Raw genomic sequence first — 25,586 nt, 5'->3', positions numbered from 1 at the left:
GTCATGTGGTAACTCTGGAAATAAGATTTTATACTCTTCTAGCAATTGCTATTTTTATTTGATGAAGACTGTATGTCCAAGGTCAGGGCAGCGGCCAAGAGGAGCAACCCCACGTCCAAGGAGCCGGCTGCTGTGCGGGCACAGGAGGGCTGAGAGGAGCTACTCCACGTTCCAGGTCAGGAGGGGTGACCTCGTCCAAGGTAAGGAGCAGTGGCTGCGCTTTGCTGGAGCAGCCATGAAGAGATGCCCAACGTCCAAGGTAAGAGAAACCCAATTAAGATGGTAGGTGTTGAGAGAGGGCATCAAAGGGCAGACACACTGAAACCATAAACACAGAAAACTAGCCAATGTGATCACACGGACCACAGCCTTGTCTAACTCAATGAAACTAAGCCATGCCATGTGGGGCCACCCAAGACAGGAGGGTCATGGTGGAGAGGTCTGACAGAATGTGGTCCACTGGAGAAGGGAATGGCAAACCACTTCAGTATTCTTGCCTTGAGAACCCCATGAACTGTATGAAAAGGCAAAATGATAGGATACTGAAAGAGGAACTCCCCAGGTCAGTAGATGCCCAATATAGGAGATTAGTGGAGAAATAACTCCAGAAAGGATGAAGGGATGGAGCCAAAGCAAAAACAAAACCCAGTTGTGGGTGTGACTGGTAATAGAAGCAAGGTCCGATGCTGTAAAGAGCAATATGGCATAGGAACCTGGAATGTCAGGTCCATGAATCAAGGCAAATTGGAGGTGGTCAAAGAGGAGATGGCAAGAGTGAACATTGACATTCTAGGAATCAGCGAGCTAAAATGGACTGGAGTGGGTGAATTTAACTCAGATGACCATTATATCTACTATTGTGGGCAAGAATCCCTTAGGCGAAATGAAGTAGCCATCATATGACCCAGAGGGATGGTACGGGGAGGGAGGGGGAGGGGGTATCTGGATGGGGAGCACGGGTACACCCGTGGTGGATTCATGTTGATGTATGGCAAAAACCAATACAATATTGTACAGTAATTAGCCTCCAATTAAAATAAATAAATTTAAATTAAAAAAAAAAAAGAGTCTGAAATGCAGTACTTGGATGCAATCTCAAAAATGACAGAATGATCTCTGTTCATTTCCAAGGCAAACCTTTCAATATCACGGTGATCCAAGCCTATGCCCCAACCAGTAACACTGAAGAAGCTGAAGTTGAATGGTTCTATGAAGACCTACAAGACCTTTTAGAACTAACACCCAAAAAAGATGTCCTTTTCATTATAGGGGACTGGAATGCAAAGTAGGAAGTCAAGAAACACCTGGAGTAACAGGCAAATTTGGCCTTGGAATATGGAATGAAGCCTTAAAAAAAAAAAAAAGGCTTTTTAAGGCTTTTTCTGCCTTAAAAAAAAAAAAAAAGGATGCATAAAATATATACCATTTTTTCTATCATAAAATTCTTTAATAACAATTCCATTAATTTGGACCCTGTATCCCTGATTCAGCTGCCTTCTGACTACTGTTAACTCCTTGACTGATGCATTTTAATATATGCATATGAGTCAAGAAACACCTGAAGTAACAGGCAAATTTGGCTTTGGAAAACGGAATGAAGCAGGGTAAAGACTAATACAGTTTTGCCAAGAGAACGCACTGGTCATAGTAAACACCCTCTTCCAACAACACAAGAGAAGACTCTACACAAGGACATCACCAGATGGTCAACACCAATATCAGATTGATTATATTCTTTGCAGCCAAAGATGGAGAAGCTCTATACAGTCAGCAAAAACAAGACTGGGAGCTGACTGTGGCTCAGATCATGAACTCCTTATTGCCAAATTCAGACTTAAATTGAAGAAAGTAGGGAAAACCACTAGACCATTCAGGTATGACCTAAATCAAATCCCTTATGATTATACAGTGGAAGTGAGAAATACATTTAAGGGACTAGATCTGATAGACAGACTGCTTGATGAACTATGGATGGAGGTTCATGACATTGTACAGGAGACAGGGATCAAGACCACCCCCACGGAAAATAAATGCAAAAAAGCAAAATGGCTGTCTGAGGAGGCATTACAAATAGCTGTGAAAAGAAGAGAAGTGAAAAGCAAAGGAGAAATGGAAAGATATTCCCATTTGAATGCAGAGTTCCAAAGAATAGCAAGGAGACATAAGAAAGCCTTCCTTGGCGATCAGTGCAGAGACATAGAGGAAAACAACAGAAGGGGAAAGACTAGATATCTCTTCAAGAAAATTAGAGATACCAAGGGAACATTTCATGCAAAGATGGGCTTGATAAAGGACAGAAATGCTATGGACCTATGGAAGCAGAAGATATTAAGAAGAGGTGGCAAGAATACACAGAAGAACTGTACAAAATAGATCTTCATGACCAAGATAATCACGATGGTGTGATCACTCACCTAGAGCCAGACACCCTGGAGTGTGAACTTAAGTGGGCCTTAGAAAGTGTCAGTATGAACAAAGCTAGTGGAGGTGATGGAATTCCAGTGGAGCTATTTCAAATCCTGAGAGATGATGCTGTGAAAGTGCTGCACTCAATATGCCAGCACATTTGGAAGACTCAGCAGTGGCCACAGGACTGGAAAAGATCAGTTTTCATTCCAATCCCAAAGAATGCTCAAACTATCGCACAATTGCACTCATCTCACAGGCTAGTAAAGTAATGCTCAAAATTCTCCAAGCCAGGCTTCAGCAATATGTGAACCGTGAACTTCCTGATGTTCAAGCTAGTTTTAGAAAAGGCAGAGGAACCAGAGATCAAATTGCCAACATCTGCTGGATCATCGAAAAAGCAAGAGAGTTCCAGAAAAACATCTATTTCTGCTTTATTGACTATGCCAAAGCCTTTGACTGTGTGGATCACAACAAATTGAGGAATATTCTTAAAGAGATGGGAATATAGAAACTAGGATCACAAGAAACTGGAAAATTCTAAAAGAGATGGCAATACCAGAGCACCTGACCTGGTTCTTGAGAAACCTATATGCAGGTTAGGAAGCAACAGTTAGAACTGGACATGTTTATGATTGTGTTTCTGGGAACAAGTGGCATGTGACTCCAAGTCTCAGTGAGGAAAGTTTACATGTCATTCAATCTGTTCTCCTGCTACCAAACTTGAAATTACATGTGACAGGGCTTTGTCACTTGCCCTCATATTTTGCCGTGTCTTTCAGAGAGAGAGAGACCCCCATAGATCCCTGAGAGATAAAAAAGACACTTGATGCTTCCTCTCTTTCACTCTTTTCTTCATCTGACACCGAATCCCTTTTTCTTGATTTCCTATGGCTAGTAACAGGGAACAGCAGGGTAATGCACTTCACAGGCAAAAGCTCTGATTCTCCCAGACTGGTATCGTCTCTCCTCACCCCCAAAGACTTCTTGCTGACTCTGTGTTCTAAGTGGTCAAAGCAAACCAAGAAATAATATGAATCAAAGGAAGAGAAACCAGCTCTAAAGAAGGTGAACACAGGAGCAGTGCAGGGGAAAGGCTAGATGGGTAGGAAAGTGGAGATTTTCTCTCTTATTCTGGGAATATGGATGTGATTAGTGTTGAAAACTGAGAGATCCCTGTGACAGGGATTTGAGATTCCTATTTCTTTTTTGCCTGTCTCTGGCCCCAACACTTTATCATTGTGAGGCCTTGTCAGAGCTCTGTCCCTTGTATCATTTACAATCTAATCTGTCAACTGTGGGCTTCCCTGATGGCTCAGTGGCAAAAGAACTTGCCAGTCAATGCAGGAGATGTGGGTTCAATCCCTGGGTCAGGAAGATCCCCTGGAGAAGGAAATGGCAATCCACTCCAGTATTCTTGCCTGGGAAATCCCATTAACAGAGGAGCCTCACATGCTACAGTCCACTGGGTTGTAAAGAGTTGGACACGACTTAGTGACTAAACAATAACTGTCAGCTGAGGGGTCTTGAAGAATCAAATAGCTAATGTCATTCTCCAACTTTGAGCCAATAAAACTGAGTCCCCCAAACCAAAAGGTCTCACTGCTGCTGTTAAGTCACTTCAGTCGTGTCCGACTCTGTGCGACCCCATACACGGCAGCCCACCAGGCTCCCCCATCCCTGGGATTCTCCAGGCAAGAACACTGGAGTGGGCTGCCATTTCCCTCTCCAATGCATGAAAGTGAAAAGTGAAAGTGAAGTCACTCAGTTGTGTCCGACTCCTAGTGACCACATGGACTGCAGCCCACCAGACTCCTCCATCCATGGGATTCTCCAGGCAAGAGTACTGGTAAACTTTATTCATGCACATAAAAATTGTTCTCCTAGTCCCTTCTGAAAGGAAGTACAGCAGATGTAGTTCAGGAAAGATTAACCATAACTTTAATAATATGAACTGGACACATGATATTATCATTCAAAGCCTTAATATAATGAAACATCCTAATTGAGACTTCCCTTGGTATTTACTATGGGCCTGTATTGATCTATTGCTATGAGATTAGAAAGAATAAACAACAACAACAACAACAAAAGAACTGGACATGGAACAACAGACTGGTTCCAAACAGGAAAAGGAGTACGTCAAGGCTGTATATTGTCACCCTGCTTATTTAATTTATATGTAGAGTACATCATGAGAAATGCTGGGCTGGAGGAAGCACAAGCTGGACTCAAGACTGCCAGGAGAAATATCAATAACCTCAGATATGCAGATGACACCACCCTTATGGCAGAAAGTGAAGAGGAACTAAAAAGCTTCTTGATGAAAGTGCAAGAGGAGAGTGAAAAAGTTGGCTTAAAGCTCAACATTCAGAAAATGAAAATCATGGCATCTGGTCCCATCACTTCATGGGAAACGAACAGGGTAACAGTGTCAGACTTTATTTTTCTGGGCTCCAAAATCACTGCAGATGGTGACTGCAGCCATGAAATTAAAAGACGCTTAATCCTTGGAAGGAAGGTTATGACCAACCTAGATAGCATATTGAAAAGCAGAGACATTACTTTGCCAACAAAGGTCCGTCTAGTCAAAGCTATGGTTTTTCCAGTGGTCATGTATGGATGTGAGAGTTGGACTGTGAAGAAAGCTGAGCACCAAAGAATTGATGCTTTTGAACTGTGGTGTTGGAGAAGACTCTTGAGAGTCCCTTGGACTGCAAGGAGATCCAACCAGTCCATCCTAAAGGAGACCAGTCCTGGGTATTCTTCGGAAGGGCTGATGCTGAGGCTGAAACTCCAGTACTTTGGCCACTTCATGCGAAGAGTTGACTCATTGGAAAAGACCCTGATGCTGGAGGGATTGGGAGCAGGAGGGGAAGGGATGACAGAGGATGAGATGGCTGGATGGCATCACCGACTCGATTCACATGAGTTTGGGTGAACTCTGGGAGTTGGTGATGGACTTGGAGGCCTGGTGTAACATGATTCATGTAACATGATTCATGAACATGATTCATGAATCATGTAACATGATTCATGAACATGATTCATGAATCATGTAACATGATTCATAGGGTTGCAAAAAGTCAGACATGGCTGAGCGACTGAACTGAACTGAACTGAACTGTATTCATTCATGTAGTAACTTTTCCAGATTAATTTTGCCAAGACTACTTTCTTATCCTGTGTAGTCACTTGCCTCTCTGTTATCTCCATAGTTAGATAGTGAACTTACAGAGATTCTCTTAAATACCTGAACCTAAGTATAAATAGGAAAAGAAGGGATTCTCTCAATATTTTCAGTGTTCTCTGCGCCAGCCTGTCTGAGATCCAAACACACAATCCCAATGTAGAAGAATATGGTCCAGTTTCCTACTCTGAGATCCATTGGCTGCACCACAAACATAGTCCACACTTCCTACAACTCTCGGCCTTGGAACTGGGTTGTGAAGAATGTTAGGCAGCATGTGAAATGTCATATATCAGACATTTTTATTTAAGTACATTGGTTGCATTAGACTAGTGTCTAACTAGTTTCCAGAGTACTAACATTGTTTCTCACTCTGTCCTTAGACAATAGCTGTTTCAGTAGAGGAAGTTTCTGAAACAACTTCTCTGCCTTCTTTGTTACATTAATCCAGTGATGCTATCATAACAATACTGACTTTTGATCTATGTCAAGAAAGGTTTTTTTAATTTATATGTTTTCTTTTATTTCTTTCAATACTGTTTTAACAATTCCTTTCAGCAGTGTTTTGTGTAATCTAATAAAGATAGGCTGTGTACACATAACCACTTTATCTCTAAATCCAACTCAAGAAATAGAAATACTAATATTGTTTTATGAGTGCACTGCTTTTCTTTAGATTTGTACTGCTTTTCTTTAGATTAATTTTGAATTGACAAGCTCATATCTTGTGTGAAGCCAAGGGCAATGATACTTTTTCTAACAAGTACACACATTCAGATTGTTTAGTCTGCCTTGAATGCATTTATTACTTAATATTAGACATGGCATTGGACCCCTGGAGATTGCAAATGCATCCTAAAATTAATACTGGCCTAGGGATGGTTTTGCAAAAATATACTTTTTTGCATGTTAACAATCCCTTCTATTTAGTATTTGAAACTGTCTCGTTGTTGTCTATTCTGCGTACCATCATCTATCTCCTCAGTCCTAAACCAATATTCCTTGTACTTCAAGTGCTTTTTCTCTCCCAGTTTCCAAGTGACAAGAGCTCTATTCCATTAGTCTGTCAGTCTTGGCATTTGCTTTACCCCCTGTCTGTCCTTTTGCCTTAAGGACAGTGAATGTCCCAAATTTTCGTCTTCATGAACGTAGTGGCAATTCAGATTGTATGTTTCAATTCATTCTATATTTGTTTCCTAGATCAAACTGTTCATTGCATTGCATGAGGAATACAATTGTGATGGCCCTGTATGGTCTTTGTGAATCCATTCACTCACTATCATTCATTTTAAGTTGTGCTACAATATTAGCCTTTGCAAAATTTCAATTTCATAGTGAATACATAGACAATTTGAGGTTTATATACATTTTTAACAAAGAAAAGAATTATGAAATGTTAATTCAGGCTTATAGCATCCTTTATAATATGGCCCTAAGTTAGCTATTTCTAATAATTAAGATTGTGTTCATCTAAAAATAAGAGAAAAGTTGTTAACAGTGGCTTTAACAAATAGTGGGTTTAATTACCTCATATACAGAGTCTTGTCATGTGTCAATATAGGGATACTATAGTAGCCCCGAAACATATGAGTTTTAAATGCCTTCCATTTTTCTTTACCCATTCTTAATATATAGGCTCCATTTGATGGTAACATCCTCTTGTCCCAAGATCATGTGTACCCTATCAACTTTTCAAATACTTGTTTTTTTTTAAATTTTATTGAAGTATAATTGATTTACAATGTTATGCTAGTTTCAGGTGAACAGCAAGGTGAATCAGTTGTGAATATACATATATCCACTCTTTTTAAGATTATTTCCCCATATAGGCCATTATAGACTATTGAATAGATTTCCCTGTATTATACAGTAGTCCTTATTAATTATCAATTTTATATATAGTAGTGTGTATGTGTCTGTCCCAATCTCATGATTTATCCCTAGCCCCCACCTCCAGCCCCATCCCCTGGTAACTATAAGTTTGTATTTTACATCCATGACTCTATTTCTGTTTTGTAGATAAGTTCATTTGCACCCTTTTTAAAATTCCAAATAAAAGCAATATCATATATTATTTGTCTTTCTCTGACCTACTTCACTCAGTATGGTGATCTCTAGGTCCATCCATGTTGTGCACATGGCATTATTTCACTCTTTTTAATGGCTGAATATTATTCCATTGTCTATATTTACCACATCTTATTTATCCCTTCCTCTGTTGATTTAGGTTACTTCCTGTCCTGGCTATTCTAAATAATGCTGCAATGAACATTGGGGTACATGTATCTTTTTGAATTGTGGTTTGGTATTCTCCAGGTATATGCCCACGAGTGCGATTGCTGGGTCATATGGTAGTTCTATTTTTAGTTTTCTGAGGAACTTTCATACTGTTCTCCATAGCGAATATACCAATTTACATTCTTACCAACAGTGTAAGAAGGTTCCCTTTTCTCCACACTTTCTCCAGCCTTTATTGATGGTAGGTTTTTTTTTGATGATGGCCATTCTGACTGGTGTGAGATGATACTCCATTGTAGTTCTGATTTACATTTCTCTAATAGTTTGTGATGTTGAGCATCTTTTCTTGTACCTCTTGGCCATCTGTATATCTTCTTTGGAGAAATGTCTCTTCATATCTTGTGTCCATTTTTTAAATTTGTTTTTTGATACTCAGTTGCATGAGCTCCTTGTGTATTTTAGAAATTAATACTTTGACAGTTGCTTCATTTGCAAATACATTCTGCCATTCTGAGGGTTACCTTTCCATCTTGTTTATGGTTTCCTTTGCTGTGCAAAAACTTTTAAGTTTAATTCAGTTCCATTTATTTTTTTTTGTTTGTTTGTTTTTATTTCCATTACTCTAGGAGGTGAATCAAAAAAGATCTTGCTGTGATTTACATCAAACAATGTTCTACCTATGTTTTCCTCTAAGAGTTCCATAGTATCCGGCCTTATGCTGAGATGGTAAAAAATCTGCCTGCAATGCGGGAGACCTGAGTTCAGTCTCTGGATAGGGAAGATCCCCTGGAGAAGGGCATGGCAACCCACGTCAGTATTCTTGCCTGCAGAATTCCATGGGCAGAGGAACCTGGTAGGCTACAGTCAATGGGATGACAAAGAGTCAAACATGACAGAGTGACTTACACAAACAATCCATTCTGAGTTTATTTTTGTGTATAGTGTTAGGGAGTGTTCTAATTTTATTAGTTTACATATAGCTGTTCAATTTCCCCAGCACCACTTATTGAAGAAGCTGTCTTTTCTCCATTGTGCATTCTTGCCTTCTCTGTCATAGATTTGGTAACCATAGGTCCGTGGGGTTATTTTTGTACTTTCTACCCTATTTCATTGATATATATTTCTGTTTTTGTACCAGCACCATACTGTCTTGATTACTGTAACTTTGTAGTATAGCCTGAGGTCAGCGTGCTTGACTCTTCCAGCTCTGTCGTTCTTTTTCAAGGTTGCATTGGCTGTTTGGGGTCTTTTGTGTTTCCATACAAATTGTAAAATTTTGTTCTAATTCTGTGAAAAATGCCTTGTTGACTTGGTAGGGGTTGCATGGAATTGTAGATTGCTTTGGGCAGTAAAGTAATTTTCATAATATTGATTCTTCTAATCCATGATCATGGTGTATCTTTCCATCTGTTTGTGTCATCTTTGATTTATTTCATCAGTATCTTATAGTTTTCTGAGTACAGGTCTTTTGCCTCCTCCTGCTGCTGCTGCTGCTATGTCACTTCAATCGTGTCCGACTCTGTGTGACCCCATAGACGGCAGCCCACCAGGCTCCCCTGTCCCTGGGATTCTCCAGGCAAGAACACTGGAGTGGGTTGCCATTTCCTTCTTCAATGCATGAAAGTGAAAAGTGAAAGTGAAGTTGCTCAGTCGTGTCCGACTCCTAGTGACCCTATGGACTGCAGCCTACCAGGCTTCTCTGTCCATGGGATTTTTCCAGGCAAGAGTACTGGAGTGGGGTGCCATTGCCTTCTCTGCTTTTGCTTCCTAGGGTACGTTTATTCCGAGGTACTTTATTCCTTTTGATGTGATGGTAAATGAGATTTGATCCTTGATTTCTCTTTCTGATCTTTTGTTGTTAGTGTATAAGAATTCAGAATATTTCTGCATATTAGTTTTGTATCCTCCAACTGTACCACATTCATTGATGAGCTTTAGTAGTTTTCTGGTAGCATCTTTAGGATTTTCTGTGTATGGTATCATGTCATCTGCAAACAATGACAGTTTTACTTCTTTTCCAGTTTGAATTCCTTTTATTTCTTTGTCTTCTCTGATTGCCCTAGCTAGAACTTCAAAAACTATGTTGAATAGTAGTGCCAAGAGTGGACATCCTTATCTTGTTCCTGGTCTTAGAGAAAATGCTTTCCATTTTTCACCATTGAGAATGATATTTGCTGTGTATTTGTCATATGTAGCCTTTATTATGTTGAGGTAGGTTCCCTCTATGCTCACTTTTTGGAGAGTTTTTAATCATCAATGGGTGTTGAATTTTTTTAAAAGCTTTTTCTGTATCTATTGAGATGATCATATGGTTTTTATTCTTCAGTTTTTTAATATGATACATCATATTGATTGATTTGTGTATACTGAAGAATCCTTGCATCCCTGGGATAAATCCCATTTGATCATGCACGGTATGTGATCCTCTTGATGAGTTGGTTTCAGTTTGATGGTAAAAAATTGAGAATTTTTGCGTCTATGTTCATCAGTGATATTGGCCTATAATTTTTTTTGTATGATATCTTCCTGTTGTTTGGTGTCAGGACAATGGTGGCCTCAGAGAATGAACTTGAGAGTGTTCCTTCCTCTGCAATTTTTGGGAAGAATTTCAGAAGGGTAGATGTTAACTCTTCTCTGAATGTTTGATAGAATTCAGCTGTGAAGCCATCTGGTGCTGGACTTTTGTTTGTTAGAAGATTCTTAGCCACAGTTTAGTTTCAGTACTTGTGTTGATTTGTTCATATTTTCTATTTCTTCCTGGTTCAGTCTTGGAAGGTTGTACTTTTCTAACCATTTGTCCATTTCTATGTTGTCCATTTCATTGACATACAATTTCTGATAGTAGTCATTCTGATCCTTTTGGTGTTTCTATGGTGTCCCATGTAACTTATCTTTTTATTTATAATTTTATTGATTTGAGTTTTTTTGTGTTTTTTTTCCCTTGATAAGTCTGTCTAAAGGTTTATCAATTTTGTTTATCTTCTCAAAGAATCAGCTTTGGTTTAATTGGCCTTTGTTATTTTTTATTTATCTCTGTTTCATTTAATTCTGCTCTAATCTTTATGATTTTTTCCTTCTACTAATTTTGGTTTCTGTTTGTTCTTCTTTCTTTAGTTACTTTAGGTGTAAAGATAGGTTGTTTATTTGTGATTTTTCATGTTTGTTGAGGTAAGACTGTATTGCTATAAAATTCCCTCTTAGAACTGCTTTGTTGCATTCCATAGATTTTGGATTGTCGTTTTTTGAGGTAATTTGTCTCTAGGCATTTTTTATTTCCTCTTTCATTTCTTCTATGATGAATTGGTTATTTAGTATTATATTGTTTAGCCTCCATGTGTTTGTGTTTTTTCCAGTTTTTCCACTGCTAGATTTCTGATTTCATAGCCTTGTCGTCAGAAAAGATGTTTGATATGATTTCAGTTTTCTTAGATTTACTGAGTTTTGATTTGTGATCTATCCTGTAGAATGTTCCATGTGCCTTTAGAAGAAAGTGTATATTGTTGCCTTTGGATGGATTGTTCTATAAATATCAATTAAGTCTATCTGGTCTACTGGGTCATTTAAAGCTTGTGTTTCCTTCTTAAATTTCTGTCTGGATAATCTGTCCATTGTTATAAGTGGAGTGTTAAAGTCTCCCAATACTATTGTGTTACTGTCAAATTCCCCTTTTATGGCTATTCAGTTCAGTTCAGTTGCTCAGTCGTGTCCGATTCTTTGCAACCCCATGAATCGCAGCACACCAGGCCTCCCTGTCTATTACCAACTGCCACAGTCTACCCAAACCCATGTCCATCCATTCAGTGATGCCATCCAGCCATCTCATCCTCTGTCATTCCCTTCTTCTCCTGTCCCCAATCCCTCCCAGCATCAGAGTCTTTTCCAATGAGTCAACTCTTCGCATGAGGTGGCCAAAGTATTGGAGTTTCAGCTTTAGCATCAGTCCTTCCAATGAACACCCAGGACTGATCTCCTGCAGAATGGACTGGTTGGATCTCCTTGCAGTCCAAGGGACTCTCAAGAGTCTTCTCCAACACCACAGTTCAAAGCAATTCTTCAGTGCTCAGCTTTCTTCACAGTCCAACTCACACATCCATACATGACCACTGGAAAAACCATGGCCTTGACCAGACGGACCTTTGTTGGCAAAGTAATGTCTCTGGTTTTCAATATGCTGTCTAGTTTGGTCATAACTTTCCTTCCAAGGAGTAAGCGTCTTTTAATTTCATGGCTGCAATCACCATCTTCAGTGATTTTGGAGCCCAAAAAAATAAAGTCTGACACTGTTTCCACTGTTTCTCCATCTATTTGACATGAAGTGATGGGACCAGATGCCATGATCTTCATTTTCTGACTGTTGAGCTTTAAGCCAACTTTTTCACTCTCCTCTTTCACTTTCATCAAGAGGCTTTTTAGTTCCTCTTTGCTTTCTGCCATAAGGGTGGTGTCATCTGCTTATCTGAGCTTATTGATATTTCTCCCGACAATCTTGATTCCAGCTTGTTCTTCTTCCAGTCCAGCAGAAATAAATGTTTTTCTGGAACTCTCTTGCTTTTTCCATGATCCAGCGGGTGTTGACTATTTGATCTCTGATTCCTCTGCCTTTTCTAAAACCAGCGTGAACATCTGGAAGTTCATAGCTCACGTATTGCTGAAGCCTGGCTTGGAGAATTTTGAGCAATACTTTACTAGCATATGAGATGAGTGCAATTATGCGGTAGTTTGAGCATTCTTTGGGATTGGAATGAAACTGACCTTTTCCAGTCCTGTGGCCACTGCTAAGTTTTCCAAATTTGCTGGCATATTAAGTGCAGCATTTTCTTTATATACTGATGCTGGCTTCTGCTGGCGTAAGAAGCCTATGTTGGCTTCATATATGATTACAATTGTTGATCTTCTTCTTGGTTTGATCCCATGATCATTGTGTAATATCCTTCCTTGTCTCTTGTAACAGTCTTAGTTTTATTATTTTTTGTTTGTTTGTTTGACTGCCCCAGGTCTTAGTTTTGGCACGAGAAGTCTATTTGGTCTAATATGAGTATTGCTACTCCAGTTTTCTTTTGATTTCCATTTGTATGGAGTATCTTTTTCCATCCCTTCCCTCTCATTCTGTCAAATACTTGTTTTAAGTAAGAAGAAGAGGATGTGTACCATTAGCCTTCTACTTTTATCTTATTGGCAAAAACGAAGCTGCATAGCCTACCTAAATGCAAAAGAGGTTGTTGAGTGTAACTTTTTAAGCAAGTGAGGAATAAGATAGAGAAAATGATGTCTGAGTCAACAGATCTACAGTAGTTTTGTTTTACTGTACAGTAGTTTTTATCTTGGGCTTTCCTAGTGGCCGAGTGGTAAAGAATCTGTCTGCCAATGCAGGAGACACGGGTTCAATCCTGGGTTGGGAAGATCCCCTGGAGAAGGAATTGGTAGTACTGCTCCAGTATTCATGCCTGGGATATCCCATGGATAGAGGAGTCTGGTGAGCTATAGTTCATGGGGTCGCAAAGAATCAAACATGACTTAGTGACTAAAAAGCAACACTTTTTTTCTGTAAATGCACCTTTGTGTATATGTTGCTTTAACTTTAAAGGGCTTCCCTTGTGGCTCAGCTGGTAAGGAATCCACCTGCAATGCAGGAGACCTGGGTTCTATCCCTCGGTTGGGAAGATCCCCTGGAGAAAGGAAAGGCTACCCACTTCAGTATTCTGGCCTGGAGAATTCCATGGGCTGTATATATATTCCATGGGGTAGCAAGGAGTCAAACACAACTGAGTGACTTTCACTTTCACTTTCTTTAGCTTTAAAACACTATGAGCTATTTTGGATTAACTGCAATTCTGGTAAATCAGGTTGTCAAACAGTGTTATCAAATCATTCCTAGGAAAAACACAATCAAGAATTGGAGTTTACTGTTGAAAACTTGATTATCACTGTATCTGATTTGTTTGGAGCTGGGACAGAGATGACAAGCACCACTCTGAGATATGGGCTCCTCCTGCTGCTGAAGTACCCAGAGGTCACAGGTATGATACATGGTGGGCATAGTGACTTCAGTAGAGATGATAGAAACATGCTTTAATGTATTGCACTTTGTTTCTCTCAGAGAATTATGTAAATCTCTGTTTGAGCAGCTTAATTTTTTCAGATTTAATGAACAGATGGTAATGGGGGCATCTTTATATAATACAGGAGGATGACAGAGAGGAGTGAAGACACTGTGAATAATAGGAACATCAACACAGCAGCGTCTGGATTTCACGAGGTCATGTGTAACAGCCACGGCCAGCATGAATCATCTTGGAGCTGCATACTGGTTTTATTATGGAAAGACACTCTGATGTCCCCTCATTGTAAAAATGCAGTGTTCGAAAGCCCAGATGGGCAGAATTCCCACGCCGATCTAGTGCTTCCATCTAGTGCTTATGACTATGCCTCCCAATGCAGGGGTATGGTTCACGGAACCGACGTCCCACATGCTGCAGGGTGTGCCCAAAAATTAAAAAAAAAATAAGAGAGCCAGGGATGGGAAAACAGTAACTCTCCTTATTGAAGCATAATTGGAAATTGTAAAAATTTAGTGAGGTTGCCTGATATAATTTCCACAGTCTAGGAAGTTCTCTAAAAGTTAGATTCACAAGAAATTGGCTTAAGATATGTATATAAAGAAATTATATTACTCCATAAGTATTTTTTTTTTTTCAGAAAAATGGTTATTGCCAAAATACACATTTGAGGGGTTGGCAATTTTATCTTTCATAAAGAACTTTTTGTTAGAAATTAACTTTTAAAGGTTTGTGGTTATGCATAGCTGTTTAGAAATACATTTCATCTTGTTTAGTGTCAGAATACCACTAAAATGATTATAACCAATAACATATGAGAATTAGCCTTTTAAAGTTGGAGAAGAGGATGTCAGGAAGCAGCTAACAAATATTCAACAAATTTCTGAAACACAGAGAGCATATTGAGAGGTGATAATGAAGTCAGTAGAGAGGATGAAGTTAATAGCCTAAATGTCAGAGTAGGAGGCTATGTGAGGAGGAGAAGTCATTTACGTTCTTAGAATCCTGTAAGGTTCTATATTTGGAAGTACTTCATTCCAAAAATGATAGAAGGAGACATAGTCTGATAAAGGTAGCTCTCCCAGCCACGACTTTTTGATAACTCCTTTCATCAGTTAACTTTATTTCTCTAATAGGATGAGAGAGGTTTGCTGTATAGAGAAAGGGAATCTAAGAGGCACTCAGGACACTGGCAGAGACAGGAGAAAAGACTGAGGTCACAGCGTAGAGGAAAGGTTAGGGAAGAATCCTCTTCTTAAATTCAGAGATTCTTAGTTCCTTTCTCCATCCTGCTTCCTGAAATTCAGCAGCCAGAGGAAAACTCCAGAGAGTGAGGACTCCGGAGAAAAGTCTTCCAAGTTTTGCCATGTAGACAGAAAATTCTCTCAACATGTCTAACACAGTGAATGAAATAAAAACATCCACCCCAATTCACTGGATTGTGAGATATCAGAACACCAGGATAAAAGAGAAAATCACAAAAACTTTCAAAGAGATGTAGCAAATCATAGATAAAGATCAGAGTTCACAACAGCATCATATTTAAGAACAACTATCAAACTGGGTATTTATTTTTTAAAAGATATTTTTAGACCTGTATGTTTGACAAAACTTTTACACACTCTTTTCCTTTTCTCATCCAAATGCCTGAAATCATGTCAGAGGAAGTTATGGGCTCCAGGAATTTGGAAACCTCGTGAAAGAGAATGAAAGTGTCAGTACTGTTGCTAGAGAGCAGGCCTGGAAAATATCTTCTTCTAAATGGATTAGATGGATAAAGCAGGGATGAGGGGATACACCAAGAGCAAAAGAGAGGTGATGAAGTATATTTGTGGCTTATAAATAATAGGGTACTTATTATTCGGGGTTTGAAACATCTTTGGAAATAATCCTAAATCAAACTACAGAGTATTATTCAAAATACAGATATTATGGATTGGTTAGGTCCAAGAAAGTACCAAATATGAAGCACAATCATAATTGTTTTACTGGGGGCATTGTTTATTTAGCCAGAATAATGTTAAAATGAATATTCTAGCAGTCAAAATTTGTGGTGTAAATATATTGGGGACTTGGATTAAAGGGATTTGTTTGTGTATATTTTGTATGAGGTGGGGATGCAGATATAAATTCTCTACTCTCATACCAATAAATCAGATAGTTTATAAAAATTGGTAAATAATAAATAGAGACAGAGAATCATTATTTAGAAACAGGACATGAATTTCTAAAAGAAACTGCTAAAAGGCTGAAAGTGGTGGCATTTGGCAATTGGAGGATGAAGTGAGTATCATTGCAAACTGCACACACACAATACACAACACAAAACAGATATATTATAATTTAACTTTTTAATCCATATTATTTTAATATAAAATTAATATTTAATTCTTGTTTTTTTCTTCAAGGACTATAATTTCTTGACTTTATGTTGTTTATATTTGAAACATTTCATCATTTCTCTTTGTTTTATCACATATGCTAATATAGAGGTATGTATAGATGCGTCTTAAGCCTTGTTTGTAAGAGACTTATATGTGTATTATGGCCGTTATCTCTCTATATTTAGATGCATTTCTGGACATATAGTTTATGTGTCTATGATGTTGGGACACCTTCATAATGCCTCACATATCTGAATTGGTATGGAAATGTGGTGTGCATTTTCCTCTTTCTCCATCATTCTTATTTACCTCTTATCAGCTAAGTTCCAGGAAGAGATTGATCATATGATTGGCAGAGACCAGAGCCCCTGCATGCAGGACAGAAGCCACATGCCCTATGTGGATGCTGTGGTCCACGAGATCCAGAGATATATTGACTTGATATCCCCACCAACCTGCCCCTTGCAGTGACCCATGACGTTAAATTCAGAAACTACCTCATCCCCAAGGTAAGATTGCTTTCTCTTATAGTAACCTCACTGGTCTTGAAGTTCTTATTTACAAAAATATGGGTACAAACATCGATGAACACAAAGTGAGAGAAGTAAAAATAATCATGTGTGTGGTGGCTTGATGGGTTGTGTGTTGTTTCCAGTTTAGTCTGTAAAGCTTTATAACAGATTTTGACAGGTAGTAACGCAAGACTTCCACATTTTTTCTGTTTCTTTTATATTGTTCGGTTAACCATTGCTGTCCACATTGAATGTTAGTATCAATTTGTCAAAACACTCTGCTGGACTTAAAAAGTCCATTTTAGGTGCCATTTTAGATCAATTTGGAAAGATTTAATATCATTAAGGGATTCCCTGGTGGCTCAGCCAGTAAAGAATCTGCCCACAATGTGGGAGACCTAGATTCAATCCATGAGACAGGAAAAAGGAATGACAACCCACTCCAGTATTCTTGCCTGGAGAATCCCATGGACAGAGGAGCCTGGCAGTCTACAGTCCATGAGGTCACAAAGAATTGGACACAACTGAGTGACTCACACACACACACACACACACACACACACACACAACATGGTGACACACTGAATCTTGCAATTAATGAATGTGATATAGTCTCCCTATTTTAAAGGGCTTTATTTAACTTTATTCAATAATTTTTTCAGACATTGTTTTGCATGTTTTTTTGTTTGTTTTTAGTTTTCCAAAGGTGGTTATTGTTGTTGTTATAATTTTTTAATGACTTTTCCATTTTTTATCTGGAATATGGAAATACAATTGATTTTATCATTTTGATATGCTTATATCTAGCAACCTTGCTAATTTTAATATCATTTTGAAAAATCTGTCTCTGGCTAATTGTGATTACTATATATATTATCCTGCTGTCTGGATTAATATCTTTTTTTTCATCTTTATTTCATTTCTGATCTGAAGGAGAGAGAAAGTTAACATCTCACTATTGGGAATGACTATGAGGGCTACTCCAATTCTTCTAAGGGATTCTTGTCTGCAGTAGCAGATATAATGGTCATCTGAATTAAATTCACCCATTAGGTCCATTTTAGTTCACTGATTCCTAAAATGTCGATGAGGGCCTGACCTGCATGGAGCTGTTTTTATTCTTGACCACAATTTTACAAAAATTTACTTTGAAATCTGTGGTTGATCCAAAGGACATTGACACCACCCCAATTGTCAATAGGTTATTTTCTGTGCCACCTCCTTACTAGCTGTTTCATTCCTGTGTGAAGAATGTTAGATCATCTGGCTTCTTCAGTGATGCTGTCTTCAACTCCCTCTCATCTGCGGCATCGTTCATCTGCTTCCCATCATCTTTCCTGAGAGTGCCTGCTCCAACCTCTCCTCATTGATTGTGCAGTTTCAGTGCAGAAATATACCTTCTCTTCTTCATATTCTGTAACATCTGTATTGGCCACTATGTTTGTAAATAAAATATTGAATTGTTCTATGTGCATAGTACTATGTGAAAATGTTAATCACTGAGTAGCATCTGACTCTTTGCCATCCATTAGGCTCCTCTGTCCATGGAATTCTCCAGACAAGTATACTGGAGTGGGTAGTCAGTCCCTTCTCCAGGGGATCTTCCATACAAAATTAAAAAAGAAGATTTGTGTGTATCAATACAGAGTTATTTCTCCTATGTATATTCCTTAAAAAACTAAAAAATAATAGAGATACCATGGGAACATTTCTTGCAAAGATAGGCACAATAAAGGACAGAAATGGTATGGACCTAACAGAAGCAGAAGAAATGAAGAGGTGGCAAGCATACACAGAAAACTATACAAAAAAGATCTTCATGACCCAGTAATCATGATGGTGATAATTCACCTAGAGCCAGACATCCTGGAATGTGAAGTCAAGTAGGCCTTAGGAAGCACCACTATGACAAAGCTACTGGATGTGATGGAATCCCAGTTGAGCTATTTCAAATCCCAAAAGATGATGCTGTGAAAGTGCTGCACCCAATATGCCAGTAAATTTGGAAAAGTCAGCAGTGGCCACAGGACTGGAAAAGGTCAGTTTTCATTCCAATCCCAAAGAAAGGCAATGCCAAAGAATATTCAAACTACCGCACAAATGCACTTATGTCCCACGCTAGGAAAGTAATTGGAGAAGGCAATGGCAACCCATCCCAGTACTCTCACCTGGAAAATCCCATGGACAGAGGAGCCTGGTAGGCTGCAGTCCATGAGGTTGCTAAAAGTCGAACACGACTGAGAGACTTCACTTTCATTTTTCACTTTCATGCATTGGAGAAGGAAATGGCAACCTGCTCCAGTGTCCTTGCCTGGAGAATCCCAGGGACGGGGGAGCATGGTGGGCTGCTGTCTACAGGGTTGCACAGAGTCGGACACGACTGAAGTGACTTAGCAGGAAAGTGATGCTCAAAATTCTCCAAGCCAGGCTTCAACAGTACGTGAGCTGTGAACTTCCAGACGTTCAAGCTGGATTTAAAAAGGCAGAGGAACTAGAGATCAAATTGCCAACATCTGTTGGATCATTAAAAAAGCAAGAGAATTCCAGAAAATCATCTATGCCTGCTTTATTGACTATAGCAAAGCTTTTGATTGTGTGGATCACAACAAACTGTGGAAAATTCTGAAAGAGATGGGAATACCAGACCACCTGACCTGCCTCCTGACAAATCTGTATGCAGGTCAGGAAGCAACGGTTAGAACTGGACATGGAACAATAGACTGGCTCCAAATCAGGAAAAGAGTACATCAAGGCTGTGAATTGTGGCCCTGCTTATTTAACTTGTATACAGAGTACATCATGAGAAATGCTGGACTGGATCAAGCACAAGCTGAAATAAAGATGCTGGGAGAAATATCAATAACCTCAGATATGCAAATGACACCGCCCTTATGGCAGAAAGTGAAGAAGAACTAAAGAACCTCTTGATGAAGGTGAAAGAGGAGAGTGAAAAAGTTGGCTTAAAGCTCAGCATTCAGAAAACTAAGATCATGGCATCTGGTCCCATCACTTCATGGCAAATAGATGGGAAACAGTGGAAACAGTGGCTGACTTTATTTTGGGGGGCTCCAAAATCACTGCAGATTGTTACTGTGAAATTAAAAGACGCTTACTCCTTGGAAGGAAAGTTATGACCAACCTAGACAGCATATTCAAAAGCAGAGACATTACTTTGCCAACAAAGGTTCATGTAGTAAAGGCTCTGGTTTTTCCAGTATTCATGTACGGATGTGAGAATTGGACTGTGAAGAAAGCTGAGTGCCAAAGAATTGATGCTTTTGAACTGTGCTGTTGGAGAAGACTCTTGAGAGTCCCTTGGACTGCAGGGAGATTCAACCAGTCTATTCTAAAGGAAATCAGTCCTGGGTGTTCTTTGGAAGGACTGATGCTAAAGCTGAAACTCCAATACTTTGGCCACCTCCTGCGAAGAGTTGACTCATTGGAAAAGACTCTGATGCTGGGAGGGATTGGGGGCAGGAGAAAGGAAAGACAGAGGATGAGATGGCTGGATGGCATCACCGACTCAACGGATGTGAGTTTGAGAGAACTCCAGGAGTTGGTGATAGACAGGGAGGCCTGGCGTGCTGCAATTTATGGGGTCGCAAAGAGTCGGACATGACTGAGCGGCTGAACTGAACTGAACTGATATTTAGAGAGTTTTTCTTGTGATATATTTAACACTAGGATATGTTGTCCTTGAAAATGAAAGGTTTTAAAATATTTTACTGTACATCTGTGGCGGATTCATGTTGATGTATGCCAAAACCAATACAATATTGTAAAGTAATTAGCCTCCAATTAAAATAAATACATTTATATTAAAAAATTAAAAAATAAAAAGCAGAGACGTTACCAACAAAAAAATAAATAAATAAAATATTTTACTGTACCATGCTAGAGTTACAGATACAGCTACATAAAATAGCTAATGATGATATGTTTCAGTTCAGTCAGTTCAGTAGCTCAGTCACGTCCGACTCTTTGTGACCCCATGGACTGCAGCACCCCAGGCTTCCCTGTCCATCACCAACCCCCAGAGCCTACTCAAACTCATGTCCATCACTTCAGTGATGCCATCCAACCATCTCATCCTCTGTTGTCCCCTTCTCCTCCCACCTTCAATCTTTCCCAGCATCAGGGTCTTCCCAAATGAGTCAGTTCTTTGCATCAGGTGGCCAAAGTATTGGAGTTTCAGCTTCAGCATCAGTCCTTCTAATGATTATTCGGGACTGATTTCCTTTAGGATGGACTGGTTGGATCTCCTTGCTGTCCAAAAGACTCTCAAGAGTTTTCTCCAACACCACAGTTCAAAAGCATCAATTCTTTGGCTCTCAGCCTTGTGTATAGTCCAACTCTCACATTCATACATGACTACTGAAAAACCATAGCTTTGACTAGACGGATCTTTGTTGGTAAAGTATGTCTCTGCTTTTGAATATGCTGTCTAGGTTGGTCATAACTTTCCTTCCAAGGAGCAAGCATCTTTTAATTTCATGGCTGCAATCACCATCTTCAGTGATTTTGGAGCCCAAAAAAATAAAGTCTCTCACTGTTTCCATTGTTTCCCCATCTATTTGACATGAAGTGATGGGATCGGATGCCATGATCTTAGTTTTCTGCATGTTGAGTTTTAAGGCAACTTTTTCACTCTCACTTTTCACTTTCATCAAGAGGCTCTTTAGTTCTTCGCTTTCTGCCATTAGGGTGGTGTCATCTGTGAATCTGAGATTATTGATATTTCTCCCAGAAATCTTGATTACAGCTTGTGCTTCATCCAGCCCAGCATTTCTCATGATGTACTCTGCATGTAAGTTAAATAAGCAGGGTAACAATATACAGCCTTGAAGTACTCCTTTCCTGATTTGGAACCAGTCTGTTTTTCCATGTTCAGTTCTAACTGTTGCTTCTTGACTTACAGACAGATTTGTCAGGAGGCAGGTCAGGTGGTCTGATATTCCCATCTCTTTTTTGAATAAGATGTTTAAGATCATTCAAATATCAAGATGGAGTAATTTTGGTTCAGGCACCCAAAATAGAATTGAGTAGTCATTGTTGGATGTGGACATGTTTCTGCATCACTGAGAATTTCAATGTTCTGTACTGTATCAAATTCAAGGATACCACAGGTCATTTTTTAAACAATATATGCTAGCAGCAGCTAGCTGGAATCTTGAAGTTTCAAAGATACAAATGTCTGCCCCTCCTGACCTCACAAGTAAGAAAGAGATCATTTCAAATCTCAACCACATATTTTTCTTAACAAAAGCACCTTCTTGTCAATTCCAATATTAATTCTTTTGTGTTGTTTTGGCTGTGTCACATGGCATGCAGAATCTTAGATCCTCAATCAGGGATGGAACCCATACCCATGTAGTGGAAGCATGGAGACCTAATTACTGGACTGAGAGGGAATTCCTACCAAGTGTAATTCTTTTTTTTTTACTTTGATGGTAATTCTTGACAAACAATTTATGTAACCTTGTGTTTTTATCTTTATAAGCTTCCCTTGTTTTGCAGTCAAGCAGAACACAATTCAAGTGCTTCTTGGAGCTCTGTCTCCTGGGCTGCAGTCATAATAAAACTCAACTAAAACCTCTTTATTTCAATTGGGTCTCTGTTCCTGTAATTCTTGGTTGAACACTAACATAATTCAAGCATTTGAATGATCAAAAACAAAGTAAGTAATTAGCTAATTAAATTTATATGCCTTTTACCATGAAATATTTCTTCTCCCTCCCCAACCAAAAAAAAAAAAAAAATACACTGGAAAACAAAGCTTATCATTTTGTATTTTTCAAATGGGGGAAAGGGAGCTTTGGGGAAAGCAGGATAACTTCACAGGGTCACAGATGATAATTAAAACTAAGATAGAAACTGAGATCTTCTGATGTCCATTTATTGCACTCACTTACTACTAGAGAAGAAAAACTTTAGCAAAACCAAACTAAACTGCCAACACAAATAATCAATAAGCAGTCTATAATAAGGAATAGAAGTGAGTTTTATCTGAGCCAAACTGAGAACTGTAGCCCAGGAGAGAGTCTCTTAATAGCCTTGAGAAACTTCTCCAGAGAAGCATGGTTTTCATCAGTTTTATATCTCCTCAGAGCAAAGGCCATACATCAAACATGACAAGGTTTCAAAAGAGACAGATCAGCATGTACACAATGAAGTAGTGCGACCTTGACATCTGAGAAGGAAATCTTATCATCAGTGGACTACTATTATGAGTACCATAGCAAGGGAGGCATTTTATCCCTATTTTCAAAGTGGACATTCTTACTTCTGGATAATTTATCTTTTAATGCTTAAAGTAGATGTACATGTATGATACCTGGAGGAGGAAATGGCAACCCACTCCAGCATTCTTGCCTGGAAAGAGGACCCTGGCAGCCTACCTCCACGGGATCTCAAAGAGTCAGACATGACTGAGCAACTGAGCATGCACGCATAATGTTTAATAACTTAAGGCCATAAGACAGGCTGTTTTAGTTATCATAAAGGCCAGGTTAAATCATGTGTAAGCTGAATGACTTCCTCCCATCTTAAGAAATGAAAATTTCTTCATTTCCCAACATATTACTCTGAATGTACATCTGACTGGCTATTCACAAAATAATGGGCTTCATATTAAATAGATGTCCCTTGACTCCAAGGATTAAAGCATCATAGATTCTCAAGAGGGAAAATAAAAGATAGGGATTCTCCCCTCTCCAGCACTGCAGAGGTGAAATTTGCTCAGGTAACTGAGGGAAGAGCCAATCTCAAGATTTTAGTGGGGAAGGCTTGAGAAACTATGGCTCAAGCCTCCTAGTTGCCTCCAGAAACAACCACTTCTGTTGTGTTTTGGAGTTTGTAAGAAATAATGAAATAAAGAATGCACAGTGCTAGCCAAAACTTTAGAAAACCAAGACCTGATTGAAATAAAAAGATGTTTACTGGAGGTTTGTTAGTACTATAGCCAGGAAGACACAGAATTGTGTCTTGAATTGTGCTTTCCTGAACTACAAAAGCAACAGTTAGAACTGGACATGGAACAACAGACTGGTTCCAAATAGGAAAAGGAGTATGTCAAGGCTGTATATTGTCACCCTGCTTATTTAACTTATATGCAGAGTACATCATAAGAAACGCTGGCCTGGAAGAAATACAAGCTGGAATAAAGATTGCTGGGAGAAATATCAATAACCTCAGATATGCAGATGACACCACCCTTATGGCAGAAAGTGAAGAGGAACTAAAAAGCCTCTTGATGAAAGTGAAAGAGGAGAGTCAAAAAGTTGGCTTAAAGCTCAACATTCAGAAAACGAAGATCATGGCATCTGGTCCCATCACTTCATGGGAAATAGATGGGGAAACAGTGGAAACAGTGTCAGACTTTATTTTTCTGGGCTCCAGAATCACTGCAGATAGTGACTGCAGCCATGAAATTAAAAGACGCTTACTCCTTGGAAGGAAAGTTATGACCAACCTAGATAGCATATTGAAAAGCAGAGACATTACTTTGCCAACAAAGGTCCGTCTGGTCAAGGCTATGGTTTTTCCTGTGGTCATGTTTGGATGTGAGAGTTGGACTGTGAAGAAGGCTGAGCGCTGAAGAATTGATGCTTTTGAACTGTGGTGTTGGAGAAGACTCTTGAGAGTCCCTTGGACTGCAAGGAGATCCAACCAGTCCATTCTGAAGGATATCAGCCCTGAGATTTCTTTGGAAGGAATGATGCTAAAGCTGAAACTCCAGTACTTTGGCCACCTCATGCTAAGAGTTGACTCATTGGAAAAGACTCTGATGCTGGGAGGGATTGGGGGCAGGAGGAGAAGGGGACGACAGAGGATGAGATGGCTGGATGGCATCACTGACTCGATGGACGTGAGTGTGAGTGAACTCCAGGAGTTGGGGATGGACAGGGAGGCCTGGTGTGCTGCGATTCATGGGGTCGCAAAGAGTCGGACATGAGTGAGCAACTGAACTGAACTGAACTACAAAATGGGGGAAACTTTTCAGATGTGCTTTGTATTCTTAATAATACTTCACTTTCTCCATTATTTGGATTTTAGCCATTTTATACTTGGGTAGTGGTGTCTATTTGTTAATTTTGTTTGCAAGTTCCTAATGATATATGATGTTAAGCATTTTTCAGATGCTTTATTGTGATCTGTGTATCTTCTTTCATGATGTGTTTGTTCAGTTTTTTTGCCCAAACACATGTATACCTGTGGCGGATTCATTTTGATATTTGGCAAAACTAATACAATTATGTAAAGTTTAAAAATAAAATAAAATAAATAAATAAAATAAAATAAAACAAAAAAATTTTTTTAATTGGAGGAAAATTGCTTTACAAAGTTGTGGTGGTTTCTGTCATACAGAAATGCAAATCAGCTGTAATTATAGGCTCCCTCTTGAACCTTCCTCCCCTCCCCTATCCCACCCTCTAGATCATCAAAGAGCGCCAGGCTGGGCTCCCTGTGCTATACAGCAACTTCTCACCAGCCATCTATTTCACACATGGTAGTTTATATATGTCTTTTCTACTTTCTCCATTCCTCTCACTCTCTCCTTCCCCCACTGTGTCCAGAAGTCTGTTCCTGATGTCTGCATCTCCATTCCTTCCCTGCAAATAGGTTCATCAATACCATTTTTCTAGATTCCATATATAGGTGTTAATATACATTTGTTTTTCTCTCTCTGACTTAATTCACTCTGTATAACAGGCTCTAGATTCATCCACCTCATAGAACTGACTCAAAGGCATTTTTTTTTTAATGGCTGAGTAATAACCCATTGTATATATGTACCACA

General features: G+C 39.1%; 1 long non-coding RNA gene across 13 annotated transcripts in view; it reads left to right on the top strand.

Annotated features, from left to right (window-relative positions):
• LOC147344090 (uncharacterized) overlaps positions 1–25,097 on the top strand; it is a 37,004-nt gene extending 11,907 nt beyond the window's left edge. The window contains exons 2-5 of one of the 13 annotated variants that reach the window (XR_015155710.1): positions 68–8,687; positions 13,710–13,851; positions 14,018–16,783; positions 17,988–22,392. This is a non-coding gene — a long non-coding RNA (uncharacterized LOC147344090). Of the gene's footprint in view, positions 1–67; positions 13,852–14,017; positions 16,784–17,719 lie in introns of all 13 variants that reach the window. The other 12 variants (XR_015155719.1, XR_015155713.1, XR_015155709.1 and 9 more) reach the window with 12 other exon arrangements.
• Positions 25,098–25,586: the final 489 nt, after the last annotated feature.

This window comes from Bos grunniens, chromosome 26, assembly GCF_055505025.1.
Source record: "Bos grunniens cultivar Pamir isolate PY7600 chromosome 26, Bosgru_T2T1.0, whole genome shotgun sequence".
Taxonomy (NCBI): domain Eukaryota; kingdom Metazoa; phylum Chordata; class Mammalia; order Artiodactyla; family Bovidae; genus Bos; species Bos grunniens.
This window is presented reverse-complemented; position numbering and strand designations above follow the sequence as displayed.